The sequence below is a fragment of the Panthera tigris genome, chromosome A3 (assembly GCF_018350195.1).
Source record: "Panthera tigris isolate Pti1 chromosome A3, P.tigris_Pti1_mat1.1, whole genome shotgun sequence".
Classification (NCBI taxonomy): domain Eukaryota; kingdom Metazoa; phylum Chordata; class Mammalia; order Carnivora; family Felidae; genus Panthera; species Panthera tigris.
The window spans coordinates 136364695-136389481 of NC_056662.1; the positions used below are offsets into that span (position 1 = coordinate 136364695).

Sequence of the window (24787 nt, forward strand, 5' to 3'; positions counted from 1 at the left end):
GGCCTGAGAGGAGCCGTGGGCTTCAGCTCAGCTTAGAAAGTAAAGTCAGTTACTTTGATCCTCATCTTCATGTTCGCGTTCACTTCTGCTTGTGCGCCCAGAAGTGAGCTCTGTTTCACGGGGGAGAGTTGAGTCTCAGTGCCCGGATTATGTAAGTTTGTTCATCTTTACCCGTCTCTGACTCCCTTGACCAGTTCCACGTTGCCAGCGTTTGGGCAGTGAAAACCCAGACCGTGTATATTCTCATCCGGCTTCGGATGTAAAACAATAGGGAAAAGAAGATTTCCTGATATTTACGATAGGATTGTGATAACATAATTTGAATTATGTTGTCTTCCAGCCCTGGAAGACAGTTTTCTAGATTGGCTTTTATAATGAGTAGCAGATGGATAGCTTATGATATGATATGATATGACATGATAGATAAAATATAATATCTCTGTTGCAAACACAGGATTTAGGAGAGTTCAAAATTAAGGGAAATAAGATAAAGTCATGGTGAACCTTTGGAAGGCTGTGTGTGTATGTCTTTGTTTGCTAATGATGCAGTAAAGATAGCACACTAAGGACTTCTAAAGTATATTTTATACTTTTTAAATAAATATTAATACGTGCTATACTGTTAATGCCCATTAAGCATTTTTTCCCTTAAACTTATTTTAGCTATCCCATTCCCTGAAATTTCAATGGGATGACCGTGAATTCATTTTTCTTTGTTGAAACTGAAACAGAAGATCAGAGACATTTTTCTTTGTGTGGCCGGCCATCTAAAGGTTTGATGTAATCTATGCTATTACTTCTGAATTTCATGGTTTCCCCTCCCACATTATGCCTCCTGGACTTACGAGTGACTCCCCTGTACCTTTGCCTGCTCATCCTGGCCAGGCCCCCCCCACCTGGCCACACTGTCCCAGCCATGGGGTCGGGGTGGGGGGAATGTTGTCTGAGCTGCTCTGCTTCCAGAGGTATCCTTTTCTGCTCCCCATAAAATTCAGAATTCAGGACTAATGTTTTTTCTTCATTTGTATCGAGGCTTAGACACAAAGAGACACACAGACAGGTGGATGGATACATCGATAGGTAGATTTAAAATCTTGAGGCTTTCTCTGCATCTTTGGTGATTCCCATTTCATTAATTTCTTCTTCTTTATTTTACACTCTTTTAAATGTTTTTATTTTTGAGAGACCATGAGTTATGGAGGGACAGAGAGCGGGGGCGGACAGAGGCTCTGAAGTGGATTCTGTGCTGACAGCAGATACCCCCAACATGGGGACTCCAACTCACGAACCATGAGATCATGACCTGAGCTGAAGTCAGATGCTTAACCAACTGAGCCACCCAGGTGCCCCTCTTTCATTTTTTCTGATTAACAGCCCCCCAGTGACTAAACATTTATGTATAATGAAACAGAAAGGACACGTTTGACCAGAAGTTACTCACAAGGGAACAAGCTCTTGTGTGTCTGGGGCCACAGGAGGAAAATTACGAGCTGGCGAGACGGGCTTGCGTAACTCGATGAGACTTGGCTTTTCATGAGTTTACGATTCAGGTAATACTTGAGTGACTGATGCAGAAGCGCAGTCGGGAAGCGACAGTGAGAAACGCGTGCGTTCTAAACTGGTGTGTAGAGTGGTCAAGACCCGGTCACCGACATGACCCTGGACGAGGCATTCGCTGTCCTGAAGAAGAGAGCATCTGAATTGTTAACAGGATTCTAAAAATCCATGAAATTACCCACCAATTTTCAAGAACTCAGCCCTTACTTTACCTTTGCTTATTTTATTTCAGTTTTACTACCCGCGAATAGCGCTCCTTAAAGAAACGGAAGTGCGCTTCGAAATTCTGCTGTGGCCCGGGAGTCCTCTGTCTTAGCCTGACTGAATTCAGAGTCTCTTTCTGAGTGCTGAGGTGTGGTCAGGATGAGGGGGGCTCCCTGAACCCTCCGTGTAGCATGCACGTGACACCCCCACATCACAGGCGAAAGCCAGGGTTCCAGGTGATTGACAACAATGTCTTTCTTACCAGGATAGACCATCATGCGTGTCTCCGTTTTTACCTTTATGACCCCAAGTGCGGTCTCTACTCCTCCCCACCACAGAGGTGTGTGTTTTGCCACATCATCCCAGGAATGGAGCCCTGCGTTTACCGTCTGTGTTTTGGATCGGCGTGCCCCTTCAGATGGCAATGCCATAAAATTTGCTAATCCCGCTCGGCCATGTTGAAACTGACTTCAAATCCCCTGTCACCGGAAAAACACCGAATGTGGCCGGTTCCCTCTCTGCAAGGTGTGCAGGGAACGGGGATAAGGTCGAAAGGTGGGCTAAATCCATACATTTGGTAAAACATTTGTCCCTTGGGGACAATGACTGAGGAGCTGCTTCGATGGGCTCTCAGAGCATCCTCACTGTCACATTTCTGCTTAATTGCCAACAATATTGGTCATTTAGGAAGCACATTATTAAACAGTTTGAACTTGGATACAAGGAGAAATGCTTCTCTCTAACCACTGCCTGCACACGCGCTCAATCCCACCACCTTTCTCTGCCACTCTGGGACATCTTAGGCTCCATAATCTCATACCAGCCAATTTTGTGACTTGAACATGTGAACGCATCCTACAAAGCCTGAGTCGCGCTTCGTCCTCCTGTCTAATTCAGTCTCCCTCCTTGATGTGCACCTCCCACGGCTGCCCCTCTGGGTCTGATGGTTGGCCAGGGGTCTCCTATGGATGGGAACACAGATGGCCTGTTCTCTTTTTCTTCCACCTCTTTGTTTCTTCTCTTCTGGCTAATTCAGGGTCAAGTAGGGAAAGAGATATTAGCAGAAAAGGGATGAAGTGCTTGTAGATTTGTCCATTACCTTAATTGCTTCTGCTGGTGCACCTGTCTCCTGGCTAACCCCGGCTTGCCATTGACTGCCCTGGTGGGGCGTGTTAGAACAGGCGGCGTCAGTGCAGGAAGCTTCCTGACATCGTAAGCTAGTCCTCACTCTTCTGCCCGGGGAATAGCCTCTAGACCGCCTTCCCCTCATACTCTCACTTGGGTTGACTGCCATCTTGGTGCAGCGTCTGTAAGACGGCTCAAGCCTACCAACTTCGATGACATCTGCTTGGCCGAAGGATGTGCCACAGAGTGACTACCTCCTTGCCTGCCATCTCAGGCTGCTCCCAGCCTCTCAGCTTCAAAATTTTCATAGATAAGAAAACGCTGGTTCAATTACTTATCCCAGTTCCAGCAGGCGCATGTCAGATTTCTCTCCGTTGTGCTCCGTGTCGAGTCGGGGGAGCCCGAGTTTCAAAGCTCTGCAAGCACCCAGCCACGAAGACAGAAAATGCCCTTTGTTGCACCACAAGGCACGCCCACCATGTTGCCGACTCATTATGTGCCCCCCCCCCCAACCTGGTTGGGATGGAGTCTTCTCACAAGTGATGATACACTTGTGCTGTGAACTCGCCACCTCGGTGAACGGCTCTGGAGGGCTGGTGTCCCAGCTGATCGTATATTTGCGGGAGGAGGTCACATATGGGTCCTAGCAGGGTATAGGCAGGGCTGGCTGGCTTTCCCCTTAAATGCTCTGTAAGAGCTTTCTCACTGCCCACTGCTGCTATCTTTGCACAGATGCTTCCCAGCTTCCGTGTTCCATCTGGGGACTTCAGACAAAATTCTGAGACAGGAAAAGTAGCAGTCAATATCCTGAATGACTGCTTGCTGTAAATTGTTTATGGATCTTGATTAGCAAGTGCACGATGTTATTTTACATTCATGGAACATGAGATCTGCAGATCATGAATGAGTGGCTTCAATGACTAAGATAAGTCTCTAAGATTATAAATTGGTTCTTTTTAAATTTAGAACAATATTGAAACCTTTGGTTTTCTTCATCAAGAAATCTGTGCAATTTAAATTAACTTGATTTCTTTCCTATATATGTATACACACATACATATTCAGAGCAAAATATAAACTGTAAGATGGTATGTACTTTGCAGAACACATCGTTAGACACGATTCCCACAGAAAAGTATTTTTTAAGCCAAAAGAAAAATCAGAAGGAAGAACCATTGGTGATTTTTTAAATTATTTTTCTTGCTTACGCAGAGTCCCTCCTCATAAAATTTCAATATACTAAGCTCGAAAGATATGGTGGTACTTTAAAGCTAAATAAAAACAAAATTCCTAAAGAATAAAACTGAAGACGCAATGTTTCACAGCTGCTGCGGTCTCTCGAGATCATAGCTTGATAACACGGTGCGTGGACGGTTCGGAAAGTACGTTAACACATTATTTCATAATTTCGTGGCCCTGACATCTGAAGCTCTTATCGTGTTTACTCTCCATCGACCATTTGATGAATTCAGCTCACCGGAGCCTGGCAGCAGCAGGCTGAGAGCAGTAATAAACCGTATTTACGGTCACGGGTGATAGAGCTGGGGGGTTCGTGACAGAACTGTGTCCGAAAGAGGGCTGGAAGGTAAAAAGAGCAGGAATGTCTGAAACAGGGAAAAGAGGGAGCCAGAGCTGAGGGGGGTGGCCACATTGAGGGTCAGGCATGGTGAGCGTCTGGAGCCCTCGAAGCAAGCCAGAGCGCAGTGGGCTTCTGTCTTCACACCGTGAGGCTCGGTGTTGGACCCCTGCCTGGTGTTCGCCTTGGTGGGGAGAGGGGGCCCGGAAGGGTCCCACAAGGGCTGAAGCGATCGTGCCCTCCACATGCTTTCCTCCCATCCTGGTTTCCCTCTGCTTACTAGTTTTGTGCTCATACATGTTGAAAGAACCCCGTCGGTGGATTTCCTCGGTCATGGTTTGCCTGTTTGTAGTCAGACCTTTCTTGGCGGTCCGCACGTGCAGACAACGTTGATGTGTCCAACAGGGAATGGAATCTCCCATTTCCGGCGAGTTCTTACCTCTTCTAGTGATATGTTCTTCCCACCACCAGTGCCTTGCTCTTTGGCGCTTGGAACCAATATGTGGCTGAGAGTCCCTAAGACATTTTCAGGACGCAGTGCTGCCGGCCGACAGGGTTATTCGGCCTCTACTTTTGCATGGAGGCGGGGGTGGCGGGAGGCTTCAATCTCCACCAGGGTGCAGATGCCACTTCACCTTGATCTTACTGTCTCTTCCCGGCCGATTCCGTCTTCATTTCTGTACGGAGGGTGGGAAAGGAGTCTTCAGGAGAGAACCATTCCCTTCTCTGAAAGTGGTGCTGGAAGGAACGTTCAGCTTTGGGGGTCAGTAGACCTCGCGTCTCTGAGTTTGGGGAGCGTGAAGACACAGTATCTTCGAGGTCTGCACCTAGAAGCAAAGCCAGCGTCATCCTTGAGAAGAATCATAGGGGAGAGGGCTTCTTAATATACATCCATTTTTCTCCCACTGAGTATCAGATTATGTCCGATTTAGAGCTTTCAGGGGTTGTCATTTGATATTTTCAGTGTGACGAATTGTGGCCTCTCTTTCTAGCCCTGTGGCGTTCTGGTGCGGACACGGGTGCGGAGGCATCGCGGGCTGCCTGTGAGACATCATGTTGACCCTAATGCCCCAACGTGAGAGTCTGAGTAATCTTCTCTCTATTAAAGATTAACAAGTGGAGACATTATTTTATAAAGTTAAAAACCACAGTTCCATAAACACACTTCAAACATTGATGCACAATGCATGATCTTTTCTTTAAAAAATATTATGACACCTCTAGGGAACTAATAAAATTTTCCTCATACCTTCTGGGCCCTTCATCTCTTAATCAATACTCTCATTTGGAGGTAATGTGCTGAATTCAGGACTAATTGAAAGGATGCATATTATTAATGCCAGACATTTCCCCCAGCTGCACAATCCAACAGGGCTCATTTTTGAGATGAGCAAATTAAAGATTAATTCCTATGGCAGAAAAATAACCCGCGAGAGAGACCAATCAATTTATATAGTGAGCCATCCCTTTTGGTCCAAAAGGCATATAGATTAGTAGCTAATGCATTCAAGCTTAGACCAAAGAGACAAGGCTCTAACTGCAGCTTTCTCAACAACTCAGTGGTATACTATTATTTCTCTTGGGCTAAGTTTCTCATGTGGCAAAACACAAAACCTACTTGTTTCCTTCTTAGCCAGGGACACTACAGAGATCAGAGATTTTAGAAATTCCTATGTAGGAGCGCCTGGGTGGCTCAGTCGGTTGAGCGTCCGACTTCAGCTCAGGTCACGATCTCACGGTTCGTGAGTTCGAGCCCCGTGTCAGGCTCTGGGCTGATGGCTCAGAGCCTGGAGCCTGCTTCCAATTCTGTGTCTCCATCTCTCTCTGCCCCTCCCCCATTCATGCTCTGTCTCTCTCTGTCTCAAAAATAAAAAATAAACATCAAAAAAAAAATTAAAAAAAAAAAAAAGAAATTCCTACGTAAATTAGCCGGGAAAATTATTGCTACTTTATTGGTCCTGCCTTTGTCAGGTGAGATAACACAGTCTTCATGCTCAGTGGCACAGTATTGACATGCACACTCAATGGACCTTTGAGATGATGCATGATGCACTTGAGAGAGAAAGAAATTCATTCTAATGAGAAGAGTAGTTGGAAAAATAGCGTACTAGGCAGGGTTCTCCAGAGAAACAGGCCAAGAAGGCATCTATCTTCATGTATATATTTAAAGATTTATTATAGGCTTTGGGTCATGCAATTACGGGGTCACAATCTGCCGTCTACAAGCTACAAAGTCAGTTCTGTAATCCGGCCCCAGTCCAAAGGCCAGAGAAGTGGGGACCAATGGTGTAAGTCCCCGTCTGAGTCCCATATTCCAAGAACTAGGAGTGCCAGCACCTGAGAGCCGAAGAAGATGGTTATTCTGACTCAAGCAGGGAGCAAATCCTTATTTCCTCTGCTTTTTTTGTTCCGCTCAAACTGTCAACATGTTGGACGATGCCCACCCGCATCGTCTTTACTCAATCTACAAGTTCAAATGTTAATATCTTCCAGAAACACCCTCATGGTAAAAGTGATGTTTTACCAGCTATCTGGGCATCATGTAGCCCAGTCAGGTTGACACAGATTTAACCGTCACAAAGAGTACTCCCCCTTTTCTAGTAAATAGAATGTTAAAGGTGAGGCTCTTGAGGGCGCCTGGGGGGCTCAGTCGGTTGAGCGTCTGACTTCGGCTCAGGTCATGATCGCACAGTTCGTGGGTTCGACCCCCCCATCGGGCTCTGCGCTGACAGCTCAGAGCCTGGAGTCTGCTTCGGATTCTGTGTCCCTGTCTCGGTGTGCCCCTCCCTCACTCATGCTCTGTCTCTCTTTCTCTCAAGAATAAAGAAAACATTTAAAAAATTAAATAAATAAATAAATAAATATGAGGCTCAAAGTGGTTTTGAGGAGCTTGATATGCGAAAACTGGACAAGAAAGTACTGATGGTCATTTCCCAGCTCACCTGGACCTCACTGCTTTGGACTTCAGAAGGAAGGAAAGAAAAATATTTCCAGTTGAGACCGTATCAATGATCAAAATAGGTGCCTACCAAAGGGAGAAGCGTGAATTCTTTTATTTTCACTGCTCAGTCTTGTTCGTTCATTCGTTCAGCTGGGGTATCCGCTAGGCTTTGGGATACAATATGTTCTTTACCATTAATTGTCATCATTGTTTTCTGAATAACAGTTGTAGTATCGTCTTTGTAAGTAAGTATAGCCAACTAGTTGGGATGGGATGGAATAGTATTTCATTTAGAACGTAACGTATGCAATCTGGTATTCTAGCTACTTTCTATATTTGCACATTATGTATTCCGTTGTCTTCTGTTTGCTTCGGGCCGTAGAAAGATGCAACGACTGCTGTATCCCTGCGAGTGAGTTTCTGTTCGCTATGCGTTTTCTGGGAGTTATTTGAAAATTTCCAGCCATTCCAGCAACTCAATACGTCACTGTTAGAAACACTGCTCATCTCAGGAAGGAAATATAATCATGAACGTCCCTCTACCCTGGCAACAAGAAAGAAGTAAACAAAAGACAAACCAGTCTAACAGCTTCTCGTTGCCATATTATTTCCACCTTCCTGGTGGCAGGCAGGCTCCAGGCACTGGCGGTGCAGGGGCTGAGGAGGGGGTTTTTCAGGCTTGGATGCCGGCCTTTCCATTCCAGTGCTGTGACCTGGGGCACATTCCTCAGCCTCTGTGTGCCTCAGCTACATGACTTAGGAAATGGTGACAGTCATCATTGGACTCGGTTGTTGTGCGAATCAGATGGGCCGGTTCTCGCCGTGTTTAGATCAGGTCCTGGGATACAGTGGCAGCCAGTGAAGTAATTAGCAGTCATAATACCAGGGCTGATACCGTAGCAGTTAGCCAAACCGAGCCTGGATGGAAATGAGGAAGAGACAAGTGGAAAACAATCAATAGATGTAAAACGTTTGAATGTGGGTCGGTGCCATGAGGCAAGGCGAGGGACTAGGGACTAGGCGAGGGACGGCAAGAATCACAGCTCATATTCTCTGTAGCTCTGCCCACTTCTCCAGCCGCATCCTGTGCCCACTTCCCTCACGGTCTACGCTGTTTCCCCACTGATCTTTCAGCGTCTGGCAGTCAGCAATGCTCCACTGCAAAAGCACAGTCTTTGTGCCTCTTGTCCCTCAGGTCTGGAATGGCCACCCCCTCCCTCCCTGGCCTCGATGACTCTGTTCTGTCTTCCGACCTCTGCTCAAGGTCTCTCACCTTGACCTCACATGTAGCATTGGAGCAAGCACTTCTCCTTTCCTGCATTCATCAAATTTGGAATCTAAACTGATTTGTGAAATTCTATGAACGTCATCCTCCATATGATATTATTAATACATTTGGGGGGAGATTCACCGACATTCCCTACCACGGGCCCTCATGAAATATTTGTAAGAATGACTGACACTGTCTTCAAAGTCAGGATCAAAATTCATCTTCAGAACTATCATCCCAACGCTTGGATGAGGTTTGCCCCTTCCAGCGCTGAAGTACAACGGCACCGCACGTGATTTCCGTTATAATTATTTATGGAGAGGGTTTCTCTGCCTTACGAGATCATAAGCAACCCAAGAATGGGATCCATTTATTTGATGCGTTTGTTTCTTCCAGCCAACCCAATGAGAAACTTACATCTAGCTTTATGAGCAGAAGGCACTATAGGAACCTCGCTGGGTAGACAAAGTCATACTTGTGAGAATCCGGGGCTCGCTGACTATCACAAAGAAAGAAAACCAAGTTACAAAGAAAGTAGTTTGCAGGTACATTTCAATGATTTTCTCAAAACGTTAGTGAAGGAAGCTTGTACCTTAGAAGTTATCTCGAATACAAGCCGGTTTTCGCTGCAAAAAGAGCTTGCATCAGTGTATATTCATAATATATTTAGCATTGCGTTAAAATGAGATTTATATGTCTTCGGATCTATGACTCTAGCACGAGTAACCTCCTGAATGATGTGAGAATACCAATGTTAGCCTGTCCTCCACAGACGCCTCCTCTGGACCACAGCCAACAAACCCATCTACCTACACCACCCCCGCTTTTTAAAATGAATTCTCTTGGCTTATTTTTGGTTGGCATACTATTTATGTATAGGTTCCTTTCCTCTCCTTTTTGCATGAATAAGGCACAAACCGGTGCTACTGTGAAAGAAAACTGCTTGCCTTGAGAGAATAGCCCTGCAAGCTGGTTTCCTCCAAGGGGCTCAGAGCTGTGTCTGAAATTGATCACCAACAGATATTTACCTAGATGCGCTAGCGAAGTGTCGGGAAAAGTGAAAAAAGACTCTGGGTCTACTGTCAGGGCAAACAGAGACAGATTCACAATTTGTAGATGGCTCTGCGTCTACGTTGAGATTGGGGGGCAAAGCACAAAAAAAATGATTGCTTGGGAGTTAAATTGTTTTTTCTGTAATGCACGAGGTGTAACTCCAAACTGGGGCCAACGCTTCTACTCCTGCCCCTGCCCAGACACAGCAGAAAGTGCCAGCCACTCTTCTGAGGTCTGAAGGGCGACCTGCTCTGAAAATGCTCAGAGGTAAGAGCTGTGCTGTCTGACAGGATGGCCCTGCTGCATGCAGTGACAGCTTCCACCCTTCTGGAATACTGCCCATTTCTGGAATAGACACTGATACTCTCCTTTTCACGTTGATGGACGCCTTCAAAGAAAAGAACATTTATTAGTCTTCACAGATGTCAGGGGCTTCCAGCTCCACGATGTTAGCTAACTGTCATAAAACCTTTGTGAGATTATGGACATCGAGAGAAATTCCAAAGGTCGTCTGGGGTCTCACTTCTAGTCGAGTGACCGGGTCAGGAAGCAAACCTCAGGTATATCGTACTACAAAAGTCGTGCTCCTTCTGGCACACGGCATCGTCTTTGTTTCTTTCTTTGTTTTGAGGAGGCAGTCCCCATGCATGACACAAAATGCAGGAGTGACAGTAAGGAAGAGTGGGGAGATCCCTCTCCGCTCATGGCCCTGCCTTACCCTGTTCCCTCCCATGTCAACCACTATTAACCAGAGACTTTTATATCCTTCCAGACACATCCCATGCGTGTGTATTTCCAAACATACTGACTGCATAGTCTTTTCCCCCAAAACATGGTAATTCCAAAGCAAGGCTCTTTTCCAAAATCTCTTAGAGCTCGATACATATATCACCGTAGATGAAGCTTTTTCACCCTCCTTAATAGATGGAGACTATTCCATCGTAAAAATAGACCACGATTATTTAATTGGTCTCTATCAGTGTCGTTTCATTTGGTACAAACTTGTCCACCCTCCCACTCTCTAGAAACACAAAGAATTGCCTTTAAAGCTTCATATTAGGAGGTAATTGGAGGACGGAATAGAGAAGGGGTAGACAGAATAAGGGTGCTCAATGCCACACCAAACCAGATAGAAGACTTTGGAAGAGGTGTTGTCAGTGAGTAATTTTTTTTCTCAGAGAGCCTCTTAATATCACTCACATAAATTAAAATAAGAAATAATGTAAAGAACAAATACAGTCAACAGGTCGACAGGATCTTAAAAACGCAGCCAGCTTAGGGGCGCCTGGGTGGCTCAGTCGGTTGAGCGTCCGACTTCGGCTCAGGTCACGATCTCGCAGTCGGCGAGTTCGAGCCCCGCGTCGGGCTCTGTGCTGACCGCTCGGAGCCTGGAGCCCGCTTCCGATTCTGTGTCTCCCCCTCTCTCTGCCGCTCCCCCCGCTCACACTCTGTCTCTCTCTGTCTCTCAAAAATAAAATAGAAACATAAAAACAAACGCAGCCAATTGCCACAGCACACAGCTGCTTTCCTCTGTTCAGTGTTTCAGGCAAACTGTAGCCATTTCCCCAAACACCACTCAGAACGGAAAATGTGGCTTTGTTCCCAAATATCATCTTACCTCGAGATTAAACTAAAACGCTACTCCTTTGTCAAGGTTACGGTTGTCACCACGGTAGCACAACCTTATTAGCTACACACATTGGGTTTATCCCAACTGCATTCAACTCTTCCTTGCTTTAAAACACCTGTTCCAAATAAACACATTTTCATAAGTCTTTCAGGCAATTATAAACATGTGCTTTCAAATTTTGATTATTCATTTCAGTTTTGCCATTTTTTTTAAGGGAGAGAGGATTTGCAAGCTGAGGGGAGGGGCAGAGAGAGAGGGAGACACGGAATCCCAAGCAGGCTGCAGGCTCCAAGCTGTCAGCACAGAGCCCGACACCGGGCTCGAACTCACGAGCCACGAGATCGTGACCTGAGCGGAAGTCGGACGCTCAACCGACTGAGCCACTCAGACGCCCCAACACATTTATGTTTAAAGAACGTGACATAATCCGAATTTCAGGATTTCGGCCACTAAGCTCTCAAGGAAAGAAGTAGACACACAAAAGAGCATCGTTAGTAACATCCCTGTAGTCAACACAGGAAGTCTGTGTGGTGTAAATATTGAGAGGAGGGGGCCCGAGAGAGAAGAAGACTAACACCGAGAGGCCAGAAAGAGAGCAATTCAGGAAGGCATTATATTAATTTGGTTACCCCATTACTACTTCATGATGTGTTTATTTGGTAATTAGGAGGGAGCAGTCAAATATCTAGACTTCACTCTGGTCCTCGAAAGTCAGACACTCCCGTGAGCTCTGCGTTTTTCCCACGGAGGTATTTCCCGCCATGTGCTGATGGACAGCATAAGGCTACAAAATGATTTTTCTTGTTAGGCACCCCTTCCGTGCGTAAAAATTGTCAGTTGTCGCTGACCTATAGAGCCAATTAATTAATCCTAACAGTAGACTGCAGTGTATTCAGATGTAGTCACAGAGCTATAATTATTTATGGCACGGAAGTTAATTAGATAATCAGCTGAGAAAGCAAAAGTATAGGAAAACGTCCAGCATCCTTCATCAATGAACAAGAAAGTCATTTTTTTTTTCTGAAGAGCCAGTGGTTGTGTTTTATATACACATCATTTCTTTCGAAGGTTGCAAAAGAACACTGCCCTACAGATAGAACATCCGAGAGACGTAGCTAACATAATTTTTTTGGTACCTAGTTTAGTTCAAAAGGATTAGGTAAGTGTATTCAGAGATTTTAAACCAATCAAATTACAAAGCCAATCCCTGCGTTAATTTTCCAGCTAACTTAATTATACAGCCCCAAGCTCTGACTTCTCTCATCAATTAAGTCAGCTGTAAAAACCTGGAGCCCAATTCTACAATGTATTAATCAACACATCTGATGTAAGGAAACAGACTTTATGATGGTCTCTGGGCTGGAAATCAAACCAGTAACCACTGTTGATTTAACCATATTGAGCTTAAAGACGCATTAATACCTTCATTAGTCAGTTTTTAAAAGTTGGGCCAGCCGACCAGATAAGATAGCAAAGCAGATACATAAAAAGCAAGGGGGGGGAGAAAAGGTGCTAGTGACAGAACGTTAACTAAAGCATTTTTTTTTTAAATTAAATGAAAAGTCAGAAGACAGGTACCAAGTAGCAAGAGCTGTTCAAATAGGATAGAAAAGAGGCGAAATGACAATGGACCATCAGGAATCGTCCCGAAAACGGCCACATAAAACAGCCCCTTTCGTCGCTCTGCCCCGGGTGCATTCGGTGGTGCATCTAGTCAGGCCAGACTAGAAAGGTCCAGAGCTTTTCCGATTCAAGGTGCCCTGTTAACTCATTAGAGGCTGTCCCTCCAAAACGTCTCCAAGATGATGTGCTGGGCTTGCGTGATCGCCGTCTGTCAGGCAACACAGAAAGATGGCACATGGAGTTAGTGACAGCCCATCCCTTCCTTTTACCGCAGGATGACGTAAGCACGTGGCCCAATGGATCAGACGTCTTTTGGTACAAAATTAGCAGACATCTGAGACTCGTGGTCTGTAGTTTTCAGGATAGAAGGAAAACAATTTTGGAAGGACTCTCAGTTAATTTCTTTTTTTTTTTTTAAGATTTTATTTGTTTAAGTAATCTCCACACCCAACATGGGGCTCGAACCCACAACCCCGAGATCAAGAGGCACATGCTCCACCGACGGAGCAGCCCGGAGCCCCAGTTAATTTCAGTTAATAACAGTTCAGCATTTGTGCACACTGCCATCTTCCAGACACACGTGGTATTCAGGTCAATCTTAACTAAAAAATCAAATGGGTTATATGCAGTTAAGATGTACTTCCTGCCTAGAGACCAAGGTCCAAAAAACTTGCAAGGATGGTGTCTCATTTTCCTCTCATCCCATCTCCATGTGACAGATAGAGTCTCAAAATGGACCCAAAACCCCCATTCTTCGAGCTTTTCCCTCTTTGGTCTGCTGTCACCTCTGTCGAAAATCCAGGGACCATGGAACGAGAGTAATGGATGGCATATTTGATATACGTTTTTTCGGAGGTAGAAAAGTCAATAAACTTTTTCTTTTTAACTTAAAGCCAAGAGAAAGTAGTTAGTGCTTGCCAGGAAATGGACTCATAAATGTGATATCTGGGTCACATGTCTTACCCACTAACAGCAAAGTCCCACCTCATGGGACTCAGGGAGATTCCACCATGACCTTCTCCTCTAGCGAAACTTCTGACCACTGCTCATCCCACACCCTTGATGAGCCGTGTCGTTCGCCTTTGGGAAATCTTCCTCCTTCCTCTTCCCACCCACCATCATCACCCTCATTTCATATGTTCTCAAAGCTTAAGAGACATGTTCTTTCTCACACAGAGGGTATAATCTAAAGCTACAAGTGTCCATAAAGTCTCCATTAGTCCCAAGATCTGGGTGTCAACTGTATAATCTTATCATATCCCTATAAGCTTACTTCTAGCTTACTTCCTAGTTTTTGCAGCAATTAGACATTATATATATATAATGTAATATAATTATATAATTATATATAATTATTATATAATTGTATATTATATATAATGAATAAATATATATAATAATATAATTATGTATAATTATTATATAATTGTATATTATACAATTATATAAATTATTTAATTTTTATATAATTATTGATGAAATATAGATATCATGATTATATACTTCTAATTATTGATGAAATACATACATATCAATCATTATTATATACCGTCTCAACTCCAAAATCTTTGCATTTTGCATTTACTTCTTTTTCATTTTTCTTTTCTTCCTCCAATATCATTTGCCTGCATTTGTCACAGTAAGAATATGTCCTGTTTGATGAAAGTAAGATTTTTTTAAGTTTATGTATTTTGAGAGAGAGAGACAGAGCACACAAGCAGGAGAGAAACAGGGACAGAAAGAGAGGATCCCAAGCAGGTTCCGCACTGTCAGCGCAGAGCCTGACACGGGGCTCGAACTCACGGACCATGAGATGGTGACAGCCGAAATCAAGAGTCGGATGCTCAACCCACTGAGCCACCCAGGCGCCCGACTTCAGCTCAGGTCATGATCTCACACTCCGGGAGTTCAAGCCCCGCGTCGGGCTCTGTGCTGACAGCTCGGAGCCTGGAGCTCGCTTCGGATTCTGTGTCTCCCTCTCTCTGCTCCTCCCCTGTTTGCACTCTGTCTCTCTCTCTCAAAAATAAATAAACGTTAAAAAAAAATTAAACATCAATTGAAATGTAATGTTCTGTATTAATACCTACACATATATGAAATTCAAAGAGATGAGTTTGAATGAGTTCATTTCGTAGAATTTATACAGTGGATAATAAGCGGGATTGAGTGTGGGCCCCTACGGTCATGTAGCTGCCAGTTCGTATCAGTGACATTTACTCAGGCTTAGCTCCTTCATCCACGACAGGGATATAACAAATCATCACAAGTTTATTGCGATAATTCAATGACTTTCAAGGAGGTAATATGAGTGACGACATTAGCCACGTACTTGGCATGTCATGAGCACTCAGTGTATGGAAGCTATTACGCAATAAGAAAGAGGCCATTAGAGAGGATCCTTCATTCGTAAATATTATGGAATAGCTATGATGACTAAGTGGTCAAATGGTCTTGGTGTAGCTTTTGGAGGAGTGAGTTAATTTTGGAGTCATGTAATCTCAGAGTGGGAAAGAGTCCTGGAGATAAACTCCCATAATCTTCAGGGTACACACGCGGGCGGGGGGTGGTTGATCACGCCCTCCCCCCAGAAAATCATGTCCGGCCAACGGACACTTGTACTGCGAGCAGTTTCTTCAATTTACTTATAGTTTATGTGATACAATCTGCTGAACGGTCCTGCAGCATTTTCTATTCTCCAGGGTGTACAGAAGAGGCAGGATGAGAACACAGAGGTGGGAACGAAGAGGCAGGAATGTTAAGTCTTCTATTTCCAGCCACGGTGCACATGACAGCGTAAGCGAGGGGGTCACCGACACTTCTGACTCCGGGATTTTTCCTTCTGTAAAGAGACCACTGCATGACGGAATGTAATTGCTTCCTTTTACCATCCACTTGCACTAAAACTGTATTCCCTTCAGCCAAAGAATTATAAATAGCTTTGGAAAAGATTGTTTTTAAACAAAACCTGGCTTAAACGAGCCCGCGGTACACATCATATGCTCTGCTTCCAGAAGAGTCCTTCTCTCCACAATGACAACCACAGGCAAAGCCCCTTTCAACACAAAGAAAATCTGTCTTTGATCTCAGAGGGAAAGGTCCTTTCTAATCACCCCTGGAAGGGATTTCAAACAGCAGGTATTTTTAGCTTTCTCTCAAAGTTAGAAGAGGCGTGTGTGTTCGCCTGTATGTAGGGGTGTGTGTGTGTGTGTGTGTGTGTGCGCGTGTGTGTGTGTGGGCGTGCACATGCATGTGTGACAGAGAAATGTGTCTATGTGTGTTTAGTTCTCTTGGATTATTTTTACACATCCACATTCTGTATTCCATCGGACTGCACAGCAGATAGCTCATGAAGGAAACAGCAGAGAGAACTAAGATAGGACTTTATTAATTAAGGTAGTTATTTTAATCTATACTTGAACGTATTAATGCCGGATAGTATGAAAATACCAATCAGGGGAAAGTTTCACCCAGGGACACCACGCTGCCCGCCCATATTGGGAAAACACTGCCCTTTCGAAGTTGGACCGACTGCTGGTAAACACCCTGTACTTTTCATTTAAAGAAATCTTGAGTACTTTTCCATTTCCTTGTCTCCTGAAACATAAATTTAAAGAAATAATTAGGAGCCGGGAACCAGAGGGCAGGAGAAGCCTAGGGCACAGAAGCAGGTCTAATAATATCACCACTTCCCTAGTCTGGTTTGAAAAAGGGATCTCTGGGGAGGGTGCTTTCTTCCTTTCTAAGCCCTTGCAACAAAGCACCTCCGTGTCTCACAGTGTTGTGTTCACTGTTCGGCAGAACTGATGGGGGGGATGGCCGGCTCTATATCAAGGGCAAAGAAAAGAATCCCTAACCGCCTGTGCACAGCTTCTCACCTTCCATGATGAGGGGAATAGCTCAGTGCAATTGGTATTTTAACCAGATTTTTAAGAAAAGCTAGAAGTATCTTGTCGGTAAAATTACAGGACAATTTTGTTTCCTGGAAGACATTTGCCACAACCTTTCGGGAGAATGAAACAAAACGAAGCAACACACGCCCAGAGACACACACGTTACCTGCTGGGTGGGACGGGCAGGGCCAAAAACCCAGCCCTCTTCCGTCAGTACTTTTTAGTAATCTGTAGAATAAAGCACTTCTCACGCAGTTATAAGCAGTTTAACAATTTCCAATGCTGTTTCTAAAAACTTTGGAATCAGAGAGTCCTTGTTTCGATCCCCGCCAGAGCTACTTGGCTAATCTATAGCAAAGTATAATCTATATTTTTTGACTTCCGGCAAATCGCTTCGTGTTTTCAGCTTAGACTTCTCCACCTGGTGAAGTGGGGTGAGTGGCCTTGGCAGGAGCCCAGCCCCCTGAGGTTCACCAGGGCCGTTTGCCCACATCGCCTCCATCCTTTGCGCTCAGCTCGGACCCTGGGAGCTGGAGTCGGTCGTGGGGGGGGGGATTTTGCACCCTCACAAGTGGCGAATCCTAAATGTGTGTTTCCTCGATAGCTATAGCTAAACGTTTAGCAGCACAAACCGCTCTTTCGGTCGTGATGCGTTGTGAACGAGAGAAGATTCGGGACCAGCAAATGTTCGGTGATTTGGAGCTGCCATTTCTTGCCCTGATGAGGTTGGCTCTTTCCCTCCTCCAACATTCCCTAAAACAACCTCAGGTTTGCCTGACAGCTGTACAGAGCTCACTGGATTGAAACAGAAGGGAGATTTTTGATAACCGATTCAATTTCTTCACTGGGTATGGGTCTGTTCAAATTTTCTATTTCTTCCCGTTTGCGTTTTGGTAGTGTGTGGATGTCTACGAGTTTGTCCATTTCTTCCAGGTTGTCTGGTTTGTTGGCATATAATTTTTCATAGTATTCCCTAATAATTGTTCGTATTTCTATGGTGTTGGTTGTGATCTCTCCTCTTTCATTTGCGATTTTATCTATCTGGGTTCCCTCTTCTGTTTGAGAAGTCTTGCCAGGGGTTTATCAATTTTGTTTTTTCGTGCAAAAAACCAACTCTTAGATTGACTGAAATGCGCTACTCTTTTTTTCTTTTTGGATTCTATATTGTTTATTTCTGCTCTGGTCTTTATTAACTTCGCTTCTTCTGCTGGGTTTGGGGTTTCCTTGTTCTGCTTCTGGTTCCTTTAGGTGTGCTGTTAGATTTTGTCTTTGGGATTCTTCTTGTTTCTTGAGATAGGCCTTGACTGCAATGTATTTTCCTCTTAGGACTGCCTTTGCTGCATCCCAAAGGGTTTGGACTGTCGTTTTTTCATTTTCATTTGCTTCCATATATTTTTTTAAGTTCTTCTTTAATTGCCAGGTGGACCCATTCGTTCTTTAGTTGGATGTTCTTTAACCTCCATGCATTTGGAGGCTTTTCAAATTTTTTCTTGTGGTTATTTCAAGTTTCATGGCATTGTGATCTGCAAATATGCATGATATGATCTCAATTCTTTTGTATCCAACAAATAAGAGTCCTGGGCCACATGGCTTCCCAGGGGAATTCTACCAGACATTTAAAGCAGAGTTGATACCTATTCTTTCCAAGCTGTTCCAAAAAATAGAAATGGAAGGAAAGCTTCCAGACTCATTCTATGAAGCCAGCATTACCTTGATTCCCAAACCAGACAGAGACCCCACCAAAAAGGAGAATTAAAGGTCAATATCCCTGATGAACACGGATGCAAAAATTCTCGGCAAGACATTAGCAAATTGAATTCAATGGTATATCAAAAGAAGTATTCACCATGATCAAGTGGGATTCATTCCTGGGCTGCAGGGCTGGCTCAATATTCACAAATCAATCAATGTGATACATCCCATTAATAGAAGAAAGGATAAGAATCATATGATCCTGTCAATGGATGCAGAAGAAAAAAACATTTAATGAAATACAGCATCTTTTGTTAATAAAAACTGTCTAGAAAGTTGGGGTAGAAGGAACATACCTTAACATCATAAAAGCCACATATGAAAAGCCCACAGCTAATATCATCCTCAATGGGGAAAAACTGAAAGCTTTCCCCCTGAGATCAGGAACACGACAGGGATGCCCACTCTCACCACTGCTGTTTAACACTGTTGGAAGTCCTAGCCTCAGCGGTCCGACAACAAAAAATAAAAGCATCCAAACAGGCAAAGAAGAAGTCAAAATTTCACTTTTCACAGATGACATGATACCCTATATGGAAAACCCGAAAGACTCCACCAAAAAGCTGCGAGAACTGATACATGAATTCAGCAAAGTCACAGGGTACCAAATCAATGTACAGAAATCAGTTGCTTTTCTATGCCCCAATAATGAAGCAACAGAAAGAGAAATCAAGAAATCGAGCCCATTTACATTTGCACCAAGAACCATAAAACACGTAGGAATAAACCTAACCAAAGATGTAAAGACTTGTATGTTGAAAACTATAGAAAGCTTATGAAAGGAACTGAAGAAGACACAAAGAAATGGAAAAACATTCCATGCTCCTGGATAGGAAGAACAAATGTTGTTAAAATGTCAGTACTACCCAGAGCAATCTACACATTCAATGCAATCCCCATCAAAATTGCACCGGCGTTCTTCTCAGAGTTAGAACAAACAATCCTAAAATTTGTATGGAACCACAAAAGACCCCAAATAGCCAAAATAATGTTGAAAAAGTAAACCAAAGCAAGAGGCATCACAATCCCGGACTTTAGCCTCTACTACAAAGTTGTAATCATCAAGACAGCATGGTATTGGCACAAAAACAAACACATAAAATACAGAACCCAGAACTGGACCCACAAGTATATGGCCAACTAACCTTTGCCCAAACAGGAAAGAGTACCGCCTGGAAAAAAGACAGTCTCTTTAGCAAATGGTGCTGGGAGAACTCGACAGCTACATGCAGAAGAATGAAACTGGACCACTTTCTTACACCAGACACAAAAATAAATTCAAAATGGATGAAAGATCTAAATGTGAGACAGCAAGCCATAAAAACCTTACATGAGAAAACAGGCAACGACCTCTTTGACCTCAGCTGCAGCAACTTCTTAGTCGACACGTCTCTGAAGGCAAGGGAATTAAAAGCAAAAATGATCTATTGGGACCTCATCAAGATAAAAAGCTTCTGCACTGCAAAGCAAACAATCAACAAAACTAAAGGCAACCAACAAAATGGGCGAAGGTATTTGCAAATGGCATACCGGATAAAGGGTTAGTATACAAAACCTATAAAGAACTTACCAAACTCAACACCTGAAAACAAAACAACCCAGTGAAGAAATGGGCAGAAGACATGAATAGACACTTTTCCAAAGAACACATCCAGATGGCCAACAGACATGTGAAAAAACGCTCAACATCGCTCATCATCAGGGAAATACCGATCAAAACCACACTGAGATGTCACCTCACACCAGTCAGAGTGACTGAAATTAACAACTCAGAAAACAACAGATGAAACAGCCCAAACATCCATCAACTGACGAGTGGATAAAGAAGATGTGGTTTATATATACAATGGAATACTACTTGGCAATGAGAAAGAATGAAGTCATACCATTTGCAACAACGTAGATGGAACTGGAGGGTATTACGCTGAGTGAAATAAGTCAGTCAGAGAAAGATACCATGTGTTTTCATTCATATGTGGATCTTGAGAAACTTAACCGAAGACCATGGGGGAAGGGAAGGGAAAAAATAGTTTCAAACAAAGAAGGAGGCAAACATTAAGAGACTCTTAAGTACAGAGAACAAACTGAGGGTTGAACAGGGTGCCAGGTGAGAGGGAAAGTGGATGACGAGCATTGAGGAGGGCAATTGTTGGGATGAGCACCGGGTGTTGTATGTAAGCGATGCATCATGGGAATCTACCCCTGAAGCCAAGAGCACACTGTATACACTGTATGTTAGCTAACTTGACAATAAATTATATTAAAAAAAGAAACTAAAGGGAATCGAGTCAGGGGGGAAAAACGTTGGGGGGAAATGTCTGCCCCACAAGTTCCTGCTGTATAGTGTGGCTACAAAAAAATCTGGTGTGCCGAATCTGTTTGTTCGCCTGAGAAATATATAGGTAAATACTGCCTTGTGAAGTCAGTATAAAGGAATATAAGAGATGTCCCAACTCATTTAGGGGAGACAATTTAATGTCCTTATTTTTTGGTGAGATTCTGAATAACTAAAATAACAACAACAAATGTATTTCTCACTTTCCTTGAAGGGGTGCATTCCTGGGGCATCCCAGAGACACATGTCAGGATGTTGTAATAGCCAACAAATATCACACCTTTAAGGTGACTTTTTCTCAGGTAAGTGCATTGTTCACCCGAGCACCAGGCGAATGCAAATAGTGCTGAGTAGACAGAACCTCAGACAAGGCTTCCCCAAAGGGAGGGTAATGCTTGCAGAAACATTTAACAGCTAATCTGTAAAAGGCCACTTTACGCACGACAGTACAGAGAAAAAAAAAACAATCAAGTGTTGGTTATTATGAGTATTAATTATAATAAAAATAAATTCAGAGCAAAAAAGGAGACATAAATTTGCTTGCAAATGATGCAGAAAATGGTGGTGACAGTCTTTCACAAATATAATTCTGTGGGTCAGAAGCATATGCTCTTAACCTATGGAAGGGAAACGAGGCAGCAAATCCTGGGACACGTGATGCTTGAGATGAAATCTTTTTCGCGATTTTAGCATGTCCTTTTTTTCGGCCCCAACTTGCAAGATTTCTGTTTTCCTGTTTGAAAATGAAGTCCTAGATGTGTGTATAGCAGTCATCGTAGATACAGTCACCTTGGGTGGTTTAAATTTTAGTTTGGGTCTTATATAATCTCACCCAGCCCACCCATTGCTTATTCTTCAAGGACTATTTACAGAAAAATAAGAGGCTACAGAGAATATACATTCTGGTGGAATTTTGTAATAAAACAATCTAATTTACAAAGCCCTTTTCTCTTGTAAAGGCAGTTGGGGAACAACATAATTAAATGACTAGCATAAAATTAAGAGCATCGATTTTCTAATCTCATTTGAAAAGTTGGCTGGGATCTTAACATAATAGCTACATTATTTTTATAGTTTCTGTCTTCCTGTTTTTCTGCATACATTCCGTCGTCTTCTCCATGACTTCTCTTGGCTCTTGCTTTTCCAGTGTACTTTGTGCCATGAAATGCAGAGTGTTTCTGTATGTCTGCATAAAGAAATAGTCGAAAACGATTGTGCTGCACAACTTAATATGTCTAAGAAGGAATCGAACACCCTAATGTTGGCAGGAGAAAACACATCAAATTGGTTCATGGTGATCCTAAAATAGTCACTCAGCTATTTCCCCTCATCTTTGCCACTGACCCTTAATTCCCCCAAATACGCCACCCCGAAAGCTATATGACCTCTCTCCAAGTTCCAGAATCCCTGAAATTCTGTTGAGGCCCAGAGCAGGCATTTCTATAAAAAGTTGGAAACAGAGCCCAACTATCGTTCTCCTCAAGTGTGCTATCTATCTTGGAAGGATTTTGCTTCTTTTCACTCAGATTTTGGTGATAAAATGTTTTCGTGTCACTACAGATGGCCCGAATGCTCTTCCTCGCATTCTCCTCTCAAGTTCTTACTATGCTTGGACCCCTCTCTTCATCTCTCCACCTTCTCTGTCCTTCCCCCTTCCACCCACAGCCTGCAAAGCTCTCGTGGGCCAAGTGGCCCCTTGGCAATTACTCACAGACAGACTTAGATTTTTCTCTGTACGTTTCCTGTGTTCTTGCCCCCTGCCCTCCACCCCTGGCTAGACTATAATTCCCTTGACGTCAAGGAAAACTAACAGAAAAGTATTATGTAAAGACCAAGTGTGGGCCACTCAGGATTCTGAACAGGAAATAGAACACAGTGTAGGGATTTAAATAGAACATAGTCTCAAAAGGAATTCGGTGGTCCAAACACTGTTTTGGAAAAAAGTTTGAAATGAATTCCAGAGGGAGAAACGACATACACACCAGTGTTCTACTTCCCACAAGACGACTGCCAAAACTATCAAGTTCAAGGACGCACGTCGCTGAATCTAAGAAACTGGGCAGCCAGAAACCAGAAGCGTTCACCACAGGAGCCACGGGCGCAGCCTCCCGTGGTCACCGGGAAGCCTGAGTTGGCCACTGTAGGTGCCACAGAACCGCGTTGCTACAATCTTCAGAAGCAGCCCACGTGGTGCGAAGATGGCCTCCATTTTATTTCCGCATCGCAAGAGGGTCCAGCGCTCAGTGGCCAAAGGATCTGCAAAGGGTCATTTTGGCTCTCTAGCTCTTGTGGCGCCCAGCAGGGCGAGGCAGGGAGGGATGGAATTTGAGCAGCTGACGGGAGTAGCCACACGCCATTTACCCGGTACCACGTCGAGACCTTTCATACGGTGCCATGTGCAATCCCTCCAAACCCGTATGTGGCTGATAATATTACCCACATAGTAAAGACAAGGCAATGGAGATTCCAGGAAAAGGGTGGGCAGTGACTGCTTACTGAGCACCTACTTGTGCCAACATATCGCTAGATGGCTTGCAGACGTGCTTCCCCTTAATCCTCCCAGTGGTCTTAGCATATCAGTATCAGACAGAAGACACTGAGGCTCAGGGAGGCAAAACGTTCTCCCCTGACACACAAAGTGAAAAAGTTGCCGTTCGAATCCTTGTTTGTCTGGTGGCGAACTCCATGATCTCTTCATCAACACGTGATTTCCGAATTCTTTGAAAATGCTATCGCACTTCCTTTGATGTTGAGTACACTGTTCAGTGATCAAAGTAACATTGATTTATTGATAATAATTTCCGGAATAGCTGATCTCGAGTAAGAATGATTTGTACCGATCTGATCATTATAAAGGCTTATCCCTCCCCAGGCTGGAAAGCAAACTGTATATGAAAGGTAATATTATGCAGCCGTCTTGGACAAAATATAAAAGCCGTTCTCCGCATTTCTAGGGAGAGGAATGCAAAATTTGGTAAATGAGGGTCTACCAGCCTCATTTTTACACAAACACACACAAACTACAGCATCTGTTCTCTGCTTTTTTGTCACTTTATCTTATATCCTCAGAATAATAACTTTTAAAATACTGTCTTTATCTTGCCTTTAGGGTAACCAGGTGCAGGTAGACTGAGTAAGCCCAGGAAAATCTATGCCACGATCTATCTGGTCAGAGAATCGGTCAGTTTCCATACGGCCAATCTTAGGGTGAGAAATGACTTTTCCAGCCCTGATCGTGGGAGACGGAGAACGAGAAAACGTGTCTCTGCTTCCCCCAAAAGTGCGTAACTGACTTACAGAGAGAACAGGGTGGACATCCTGAGAGCATATCAACACCGTTTCCTTCTTGGTGCTTGTGGCTCGGCGTACAGATCTTCTGGTCAAAAGAGTATCAGGTGAGACGGATAGATTGAGGTCATTTGGCCTCTGTAAAAATTTTAAACTAACAAATAAACAAAACCAAACTTTGACAACTGACTTGGGATTTTCTCCGAAGGCCAAGACTAAAAACGTAGGGCTTTTCCAGGCGAGCTGCCAGCTAGTTCTTAGAGAGAACCTTTTTTTTTTTTTTTTTTTCATTTTCACTGCAGAGCAGAACTATGAACAACGCTGACAACTCCAAACAGTCTGCTTTGCTGATAACCAGCCTGGGTGTTAAATCGGAGATGTTTAATCATAAAGGCGGTTGGCTGTATCGTGACAGCAGGGTAGCCAGAACCCGCAGCTATATACGAAGCGGTGTTGGAGGCCGCCGGGTTAGAAGAAACAACAACATCCTGAGCTCGAATTCCAGGGCACTTTTCCTTTAGAGAAGATAAAGAGATCTCTTTT

At 43.8% G+C, this 24787-nt stretch overlaps 1 long non-coding RNA gene across 2 annotated transcripts; it reads left to right on the top strand.

The window, feature by feature from the left end:
* LOC122237092 lies at positions 1 to 24743 on the top strand. Of its 2 annotated transcripts, none has more exons than XR_006215303.1 (3): positions 1 to 151; positions 24066 to 24351; positions 24547 to 24743. It is a non-coding gene; the product is annotated as an uncharacterized LOC122237092 (long non-coding RNA). The 2 variants fall into 2 exon arrangements; XR_006215305.1 differs by having other exon boundaries at positions 24552 to 24743.
* The last annotated feature ends 44 nt before the right edge of the window (positions 24744 to 24787 follow it).